Source organism: Homalodisca vitripennis, chromosome 6 (genome assembly GCF_021130785.1).
Source record: "Homalodisca vitripennis isolate AUS2020 chromosome 6, UT_GWSS_2.1, whole genome shotgun sequence".
Taxonomy (NCBI): Eukaryota; Metazoa; Arthropoda; class Insecta; order Hemiptera; family Cicadellidae; genus Homalodisca; species Homalodisca vitripennis.
This window is the reverse complement of record NC_060212.1, coordinates 116,999,257-117,009,488: the sequence shown is the minus strand read 5'-3', so window position 1 is coordinate 117,009,488 and position 10,232 is coordinate 116,999,257.

The window sequence follows — 10,232 nt, the reverse complement described above, 5'->3', positions numbered from 1 at the left end:
GTTCTGGTTATAAGAAAGTAATTCAAGAGAATGGAGAAAAAAGATTCAAAAGTCCTAAAACTATATTTTAGTCGACGAGTTAAAGGTAAATTACACTAAATACTTTTCAATAAATTGTTGTTAAACTGATTTTCCAATAATCAATTTAATTGTGTACCTTACCAGCAGCTCTATGTGGACGATTCATACAGCATCATTTCCACTGCTCAAAGCAGGTTTTGAAGTCGCTTTTTGGTACCTTGAAAAGTTGTATTATTTTGAAATTAGAATTCTTACAGCTAAACAGCGGAACAAAACTATTGTTTCCGAGCACTGGATGAGATCTTGAGCAGTTGAGATGCAATCTTTTTTTCTGACGTGAAAACAAATTTGTGAAAAACTGCAGAAACATGTTTGAAATCCAAATCATTGCTCAAAACTTGTGAACTGATTCCTAAATCTTCATTAATTTCTTCTACAGGCAGTTGGTTGTCTCCCGTAACTAAATCTGCACTTTTTCAAAGCTTTCATCACTTAGAATTGTTGTAGGCATCCACACCCCTAGTCACTTTCACAACACCTTTAAAATGTTTCACCACTCATGAACTCATACAGTCATCACTTAAAGCATGTAATCACTTTTCCTAAAACTCTTCACTATGTGATGAAGATCTACATGTGGAAACAATCAAATACTTTCATAAAAATATTCAACAAACCCTGTAAATAATTCAGGTAAAGTACAACGTTAACTCTGCAAGTTTCATTGTTCTAAATTGCTAGTCAGCTGAGACATAGTACCAATCTGGATACATTTTTAATGTTCGTGCATCATTGAATAGGTTTTATGAATAGAATGATAAGATGAATGAAATAGATATACCTACTGAAATTAACTATGCCTATAAGGTAATAAAATACTGCAGGTGTGGCTATTCAAAATTTCAGCTCACACACATGTATCTGTATATGTATATTTTTCAGGTCACAATTTGTACATATATATAGGACAAGACACGCCGTTTTATTTTACGATCATATACCGTCAGTTCTATAAAGTCAAACCATTAACCCTTTATGCTCAAGAAGTCACTAAATGTGGTTTCTGCTGTTTTCTTCTATAGTTCGAACCATTGCTGTTCTCTACAAAAATTTACTTTGCTGTATTCAACTTCTTGCAGGTTCTATGTGTGCCATTATCACGCCTGACTCCACCAGAATTGCACATATTAGCACGCTTAATGAATTGGTGTTGTTATCGGTAAAAAAAAGTAGTGGTGTTGTAGAAAATAACTGATACATTCTGTTAATCCTGTACTGACAGTAGATCACTATCTGACCACCACTAACTTCAACTCAAGTTCACTATCACTATTACTCACTAAATTATTGTCCTCATTAATTTCCAGGTTGTTCTTTATTTGATCGGTATACCAAAAGTATTTTTGTATCTAAATTATTATTAAAAAATGTCAAAATCTCCTAAGAGAAGTCTGCTAAACTATTATGGACACAAATGAAAATCCCAAATATTAGTATTTAACACATATAGTTTATTCATTGTAATCGATTAAAGTAAACCAAGTTGAGTAAAATGTTTTAGCTAAATAAATTTAATTAAAGTCCAATATTAAACATTTTATAAATTCTCTTTTATTCAAAATATAAAATTGAAATAATTAATTTTTCAATCATATTACTTAAAATCCTAAAATAAAACTATGCAAACTCACTTAAAGTTCAAAGTTTCATAAAATCAAATTACAAATACTAATCTTTTCAATTAAAAGTATACTGTAGTCAGGTAAGAAGAGTCAGAAGATAAAATGGCCATGAAAATAAATACTTTTTAAAATTCAATATGTAACATGCACACTGCAGTCTGTCTTATGTAGTTCCAAAAGTCATTGAAATGTTTCTTAATTTGACACTGATTTGATTTAGATTGGATATCGATTTATCAAGCACAGTAGCAAAGATTTCAGGCATATTAGTAAAGAGAAGAAATAACAAAAAATGTCTACATAATAACAATTACAGAGACATTACAGGGAAACAGAAATTGTCACAGAATATCGCCTAACAATAGCAGCTATCATGTACCTTTATGACCTGAAGATTCTGTAAATCAGTACAGGTTGACCTGAAATGCAATTAGAGGCAGCAACTATGTATGGATTGTTAAGCTCTGAGAAACTCTACTAAAGAAATTTATAAAGGATTAATAAGTAGCTGATGTTCATATATACAAACAAACAAAAATAGAATGAAACAGCTTTTTAATTTAAGAACTTACATTTCACATTATTTATTTTTTTATAATAAGTTAACTATTATTTAATAGGGTTATAATTTATTTGGTTGTTAATTGAGTCAAAATCCACTTTTAAAATATAGAAGGTGTTTGGTGAGAGGTGGCACAACTTCAAAAAATGGTAGTAGACACAAAAACAAAACAAAAATTGATATGGCCATTATGTTCTATACTGTTGGATTTGTCATTAAATTTACAACAAAACAGTATTGTTATTAAATAGTTGTAGGAATAATGGTTTTTTAGATATTTGATTTTTTAAACTTTCAAATAACACCATTTTGAAATGAAAGTTATATTATTTATTGATTTTTTATGCTCCTTTGATTAGCATAGCATAACAGTTTTAAGTTATTTGCATTACCTAACCGTTTTTTAGATATGATTTTTAAAATAATGAAAAAGCCATGTATGGACAGCAGACACCAAATGAAGTGAGATAGGACATTTTTATATTATCTTTTTGGCTTTTTATTGTATTTTCTACCATTTTCTTTAGTTTTACCAACCTCTTGCAAAATACCTTGTATATTTAAAAAATGTATTTATTAAAAAAAAGAATATTTTTAATTTCATAAATTGTCTTTAAACAAATTATGTTTAAATTCAAAATAAATAATTCCTCCTTTTATGAAGTTTGTACTTACTCTGAAACAAATGTTATGTAATGTTTTATATTAAAATAATTCAGCTTTCCAAACAATACACAATTAAATTATTTAAACTGTGTTGTTAAAAGTTTGATTACATATTTTGGTAATATAAAAGACTAGTGTTTGGCTTTATGGTGTGTTGTTGTATATAGATTGGCGTTAATGTCAACTAATCTGTTATCAGTAATGTGTATATTGCCAAGTCATAATCACTAATGTATGATTTAGCCTATGATAAGAAATAAACTTAATCATACGGAACTAGTAATAAGTAACTAGAAGGTAGTTAATAACTGAGTTTAGTTATTAGTTTTTTACAATATTACCAGAGTTAAATAAATCCATTTCATAACAAAAATTATTGTTACAGAAAAAGTGCTCAACATATTGGCTGATTAATTTCAATAAATCCATTTCATTAAGAATGATAATTTATTGTTACATAACAAAAACCTTTAAACATATTGGGTAAATTAATATAATCAATTATGAACATCCCACTAGTTGAAGGAGAGAACTAAGTATACATACAGAATTTTGTTAAATATTTATATTTGTAAGGATTGTTTTATTCTAAAGAACTGAAATGTTTGTTTCTTAATTTTATTGTAACATATACTCTTAACAATATTTTAAATTATAATTGCAGAGCAATTGATTGTTATTTTCTTATTTATTTGTATATATTAATAAGGACGTTCTAAATCTCTCATTAAGTTATGCTTCACTTGTTTCCAGTCCCAACAATATACAATACTGTATGTTTAATACATAAGCCACATGCATTCCTTCATTCTTCATACCTTGTGTTTATAAATAAATATCGGGTGTTTATATAGTTTTCATGTTTTGTATTTATTATATAAAACTTAAAATTATAATTAATACACAAAATGAAAGAGCAACTGAAATAGTTATACATACAAGCTTACAAGTGTTCAATGTAAGCTCCATTTGTTACACTGCACACGACTGTGGTGTGTTGTCATATTCAAGTTCTTCCCAAACTTTGATCAATGTGTCTGAAGTGATAGTTGCAACAGCTGCTTCAGTCCTGTTCCTTAAGTCGGGTAGATCAGCTGGTAGTGGAGGCACATACACACAATCCTTTATGAATCCCCAAAGGTAAAATCACATGGCATCAGAAGAAACAAGCTCTGTCATTAGAACTCTTGCGGTCAGGTACAGTGATGATCAACCAATCGCTTACTGAGTTATGTCACTGAGGCGGTGCACCATCCTACTGCCAAATGAATTTCTGTGATTCATCTTATTCCTATTTAGGAAATGGCCATAGTTCTAGAGCAGAGGTTCCCAAACTTTTTTGGCCCACGGCTCCCTTTGAGTACAGACATGGCTTTGCGGCGCACCTAGTATATTTTTATCCGTTTTCCATTGCACTTTCATTACAATAATTAAATTTTTAGTTTAACAAATTTAATAGTTATTTGTTATTATACTTTATGTAACATTGTTAATAAGATTGTTATTACTTTTTTAACAACACACATGTTTACCTTGTTCTTACAACAGTAAAAAACATCATTAAACACACAAAAGTTGGATTGTACTTGATTTATTGCAAAAAATGTAATAATAATAACTTAAAAACAACTATAAGAAAAACACGACTCCCTTTATAAGAAAATTCTATAATAGAAATGAAATGCTAACTTGAAAAATATTATACATAAACTAGCTGGTTTCCCGCGGCTTCGCACGCGTCTCTTAAGCTTTGCCCGTATATTTCTTTGCCTTCAAATAGTGTTTGGCTATTTAATAAACGTAACTGTGTCGTAATTGCAGTTCATAATGTGGCAGGCGCTTTGATTGATACTGTTATATCTTGCAGTACAGCCTGGTGTGAGTTACATCAATGGGCATTGCATATAAACCTTCTACATAGAAAAATACAAATTTTCATAGTGATCCGTCCCAATAGTTTGTATATAAAGGACAAACACACAAACATTCATTTTTTATATATTACTATAAGTGTAAAGAAATTAAAATAGTAATTAAATTATATAAATCAAATTTTTTTGTCGCATTATATGATGTTTCCAAAGCTGATTATTTTTGAAAAGACTTTTCACTTAATAACATATGTTTTGCTGCACACAAATTCTTACGGGTATTTCTGTAACCAGTGGGCGGAATCGGGAAAAGGGATAAAGTATCCTTAAAAAGTAATAACCTTTCTACAGATCAAGACGAACAAATTAAAAAAAAATTAGGCGAATCCGTCCAGTTTGTGAGTGATGCTGTTACTGTTACACGAACAGTTCATTTTTATATTATAGATATATTTTTTGTCGCATTATATATGTTTACAAAGAACAGCTGATTAAAAATTTGAAAAGACTCTTTCACTTAATAACATATGTTTGCTGCAATGCATTTCTTACGGGTATTTCTGTAACCAGTGGGGGCGGAATCCTGAATCGGGAAAGGGATAAAAAGTATCCTATAACCTTCTACAGATCAAGACGAACAAATTAAAAAAAAAATTAGGCGAATCCGTCCAGCCGTTTGTGAGTGATGCTGTTACACACGAACAGTTTCATTTTTATATTATAGATAACAAAGTCCATAAGTTTCTGTTTCAATGGGACGGATGCGCTTGTTTGTCTTTTATAAGCTCATTGTACCTGGTGTAAATTTTGATATAGCAACCCGAATTTCCTTTTCAATGTTAAGCTTTGCTCTAAACTTGGATTTTATCACTGCAACAGCGGAAAAACCACACTCGCAAAGGTAAGAACTTGCAAATGGAATAACTGCAACGCAAAGCCTTTTTTGCTCAACAGTGGAAATTCGTTTTTCAATACCATTCCAAAACTCAAACAGGGATTGGGACTGAAAATTTTGATTTCAATGACAAGTCCGTTTGAAATGTCAATTAGCTGTTCTGCTTCTTCGTTGCTGAAGTTTTCAGGCATTTCAGTTTGAAAAGGGTCGTTTACCCACTGCTGCGCTTTGATTTCATCTCTTGGCAGGTAGTCTTCAAAATAACTTTGTACTCTAGACAAGTGCTGAGTCAACATTGTTTTCATTTCTTCTTTCAGAGTAAGATCGTTTTCTTTAAGAAAACTGATTCAAAGTTGAAAACATCGAACAATCTCCATTTTTTCAAACTTTTTTCCCAAAACACAAGTTTCTTCTTGAATGCTTCAAACTTTACTGGTCAATTGAAAAATATCCGTATTGTTCCCCCTGCAAAGACTTGTTAAGAATGTTCAAACGTTCAAAAAATATCTGTCAGGAACGCCAGTTTAAGGAGAAAACTTTCATCAATAAACATATCAGCAATAGCATTATTGTCTTTCACTCAGAAAAATGTGGATTTCTTGCCTCAGCTCAAACAATCTTAGCAGAGAATTGCCCAGAGATAGCCATCGAGCACTGCTATAGTACAAAAGCGACGAGTGTTGAGCGCCTGTGTCATCACATAGTTTAGAAAAAAACCGGGCTTTCATTGGTCTTGTTTTGATAAAATGTATTACTTGGATCACGGTTTTTATAACTGCACTTAACTCTGAACTGAACTTTGCTGCTGCCAGTGCTTCTCGGTGTATAATACAGTGTGTCCAAACAGCGTTTGGGGCCCTTTTCCCGAATGCGAGATTGCAGTCCTTGGTAGTGTCCTGACATTGACCGGCCTCCATCAGTACACACCCCAATACAGTCTTCCCAGTTAATATCATTCTCCGCCATTAAAATTGTTAACAATATCAAACAACTCTTTACCAGAGGTGCCTCCTTCAATTTCCTTACAAAAACAACAAATCTTCTATCAACTGGTTTTCATTCACATACCTAATGTAGCAAATTAAATTAGCGTCTTTGTGACTGTCAGTAGCCTCATCTAATTGAATTCCGAACTCTTTACCTCTCAAACTATTTATAAGCCTGGTTGTTAATGTCCTCAGATATGTCAATCAATCCTCCTGCTTATTGTATTGTTTGACAGAGGAATTTTAAGAAGCTGCTTCCCTGCATCCTCACCAATCATTATCTTAGCCATGTCAACGGCAGCTGGTAAAATAAGCTCTTCCGCAATTGTGTGAGGCTTTTTGCATTTTGCAATGTGATATGCTACTTTGAATGAAGCTAAAAGTGCATCGCTGTTAGCTTTGGGAATGTTTAGAAAAAGAAGCCTTTTGTTTTACTGCCTCAGTTTCCTTTCTTTTAAAGAACTCTCTTGGTTTCCCTATCAAGTTTGAGTGGACAGTTTTTCTAAATGCCGTTTTAGTTTACTAGGCAGCATAGATTCGACTGATAAAAACCTTCATGCAAACAACACATTGCGGGCGCTCTTCATTATTAACTTCAATACAAGAAAACCCAAAATCTAAATACTTATCGTCATATTTTCTGTAGTGGGTTACGGCGGAATCACTACTTTGTTTACTTCCTTGTTCAGTTTTATTTGAAGATAAGAATCTTTTCATTTTAAATAACAATATAATAACCAACACTAAATAAACTGAACAAAACTACAACTTCACTACTTTGATTATTTACTTCACTTGTGCGGACTGTCACACTGTGTAAACATAAACTCGCAACTTAAATCTAAAACATAACCTCAACAGAAGCTAGACTGCAAGTAGTATTAGCAGACTGTTTGCCGGGAAACGTACGACGATTTCCGAAAATACACGAAGGTAGTTCCGTTTGCCGTTCCAAGAACAGAATGACGTACTGAGATGCAAAGCTCTGTTGTCTGACCTTGCCTAGTTGTTTTGTTTGTGCAACCGGCCGGCTGGGCCAGTAAATAACGTTCGGCAGGGGGAAGAGGGGGTGGTAATAACTCCAAAGCCGCGCGCACAGACTGGTCCGCACTGTATTGTAGTATGATGCCGATTAGACTCTTTGGTAGACAACGGCGGCGCACCTAGCACTAGCTCGCGGCGCCCCTGGGCGCCGGCGCACACTTTGGGAAACTCTGTTCTAGAGCATCCCGATAAGGAACACCAGCTACAGTTTCTTCTCTAAAAAAGAAAGGCCCATAAACTTTCTGCCTAGATATGGCACACAGAACATTCAATTTAGGAGAGTCTCACTGCAATTGTACCATCTCGTGAGGGTTTTCTGAGCCCCAGACAGGTACATTGAGATTGTTCACTTGTCTACTGAGGTAAAATGTTGATTCATCACTAATAACAATGTTCCAGAAAATGTTCATTGTCATGCAACATTTTGTTTGCAAAATTGGTACATAAATCATAGTCTGCAGGCTTTGCAGCCTATAACAACGGCAAACAATAAAGACGTAGTTGTAAGTGTTTTTGTAAAACTTTCCAAACAGTCGTCACTGGAATTGCTAATTCACGAATAGCCTTCTGAACTGATCTCTGTGGGCTAAACGTGAAAGTCTCTCTCAATCACTCAACATTCTCTTCACTAACTGTTGGTCGTCACATACTCTTCCCTTTGCAAAGGCCAGTATATTCAAACTGATAACACCAGCTAGGGATGTCATTATCACTTGGAGGATCACAACCAAACTTTATATAGAACACACGTTGCATGTTACTACAGATTCGGTCTTTGCAAACTGCAGAACACAGTCTTCTGTTCACTAGTTGCCATTTTTGCAACTAGCGTTTCCTAACGGATGGCAGAGAAAACATTGCGTCCACACCCACACAGGTGATAAAACAGAACTGTTTGAGTTGCTCTTTGATTTGATGTATGAATTATGATTTTAAGTTATACGTGACAAAATTACAAAGTGTTTAAACCCCAATAGTCATTTATAAACACCTGGTATTTCTCTCCTACAAATATTTGTCGAATTCTAATGCTTCTAATTCAATCTATGTACACATTCCATTACTGGTCTACCTCACCCATCTACAACTAAATCTAAGTCTGGTATCTGCTATAAAGCCAAACAACTGTAATTTACATGTTGAGATCCATAGTATCAATGATTATTTATTGTAGCCGTAGAGCAGAATATGTTACAACTATGCACAATTTATTCACCACAGTATCTCTGATTTTTTTAAATCCCATTGAAAGCACAGCTCTAAATGTATTAGGTATACTGCATTTAATGCACTTTCTGTAGCACAATGTACTATACAGTGTTATCTAACTGAATACAACTGTAGTATGGGAAGCAATACTACAGCCTTGATTCACTCCATAAAGTTTCTAAATACCAGAGTACAAGCATCATACCGGTTAACCCTCTGAGTGCTAGGGCTGTTTATCCTGTAAAGGTTCAATCCATTCTACTGATAACATCGGCCAATTCTACTATAAGAATTAAATTAAGTTTATTCAAATTTATTGTATTGACATACATTGAAGTCTCATTATAATTAACCTAAAATTCATTATCAAATGTTAAGCCAAGGAGGCTAAACTATGGAACTGGGTATTCACAAGCGTAAACATACAGTGTGTTGTAGCTACATTGTTAATTTAAACAAAATAGGAATACGCCACACCATGTGTAGCTTAACAGGCTTCATTGAAGTCTCTAGTTCATTTTTATTCTCGAGATATACTGAATATACAGATGAAACTGTTCTCGAGATATCCTGTGAATAGTTAGGCTATCTATAGGCTCAGCCATATAGCCTATTATATATGCCTATCATCAAACACAACATTGCCTGTGTAGAAAAGTTGTTACATTTATAATTTCAAGTTCATCGACCAATTTTGTCTTTAGATATCCTGTAGAAAATGGACACACAGACATAAGAGGGATTTTGGTAGAACCCTTAAGGTAACTACACTAGTTTGTAGATACAAGTAACTACCATATTACACACCCCATCTTGTGTCAAAACAAAATTTCAAGTTTATAGCTCAATTGATTCTCGAGATATCAGACTGTGTCATAGGTTTTTATAAAGCTTAGCCAAATCCCATGCATCATCATCAAACTCCTTGTATAGAAATGAAGCTTTATGCAAAAATTTCATGTCCACAGGTATGTTTATTTTTGAGATATCATGCAGACTGATATTATTTTCCATCCCCTCAAAAGATAAGCTTTGCTTACCTCAACCAAATTATTTCAGACATTTTTATCTATCAACAAAAATACATTATATTTACGTAAAATCCTCATATGGGCCCATCACTTATGATAATGAAATTAATCTCTCCTCTTGTGATAAAAATACATCTTACTGTCTATCTCTTCTATAATAAAACTACGAGGGAACAAAATATTAATTATTGCACAAATATTAATTATTGCACTGTTTCTTCTCTATTAGCATTGTAATTCAGTTTTTAATACATGTAAAGGATTA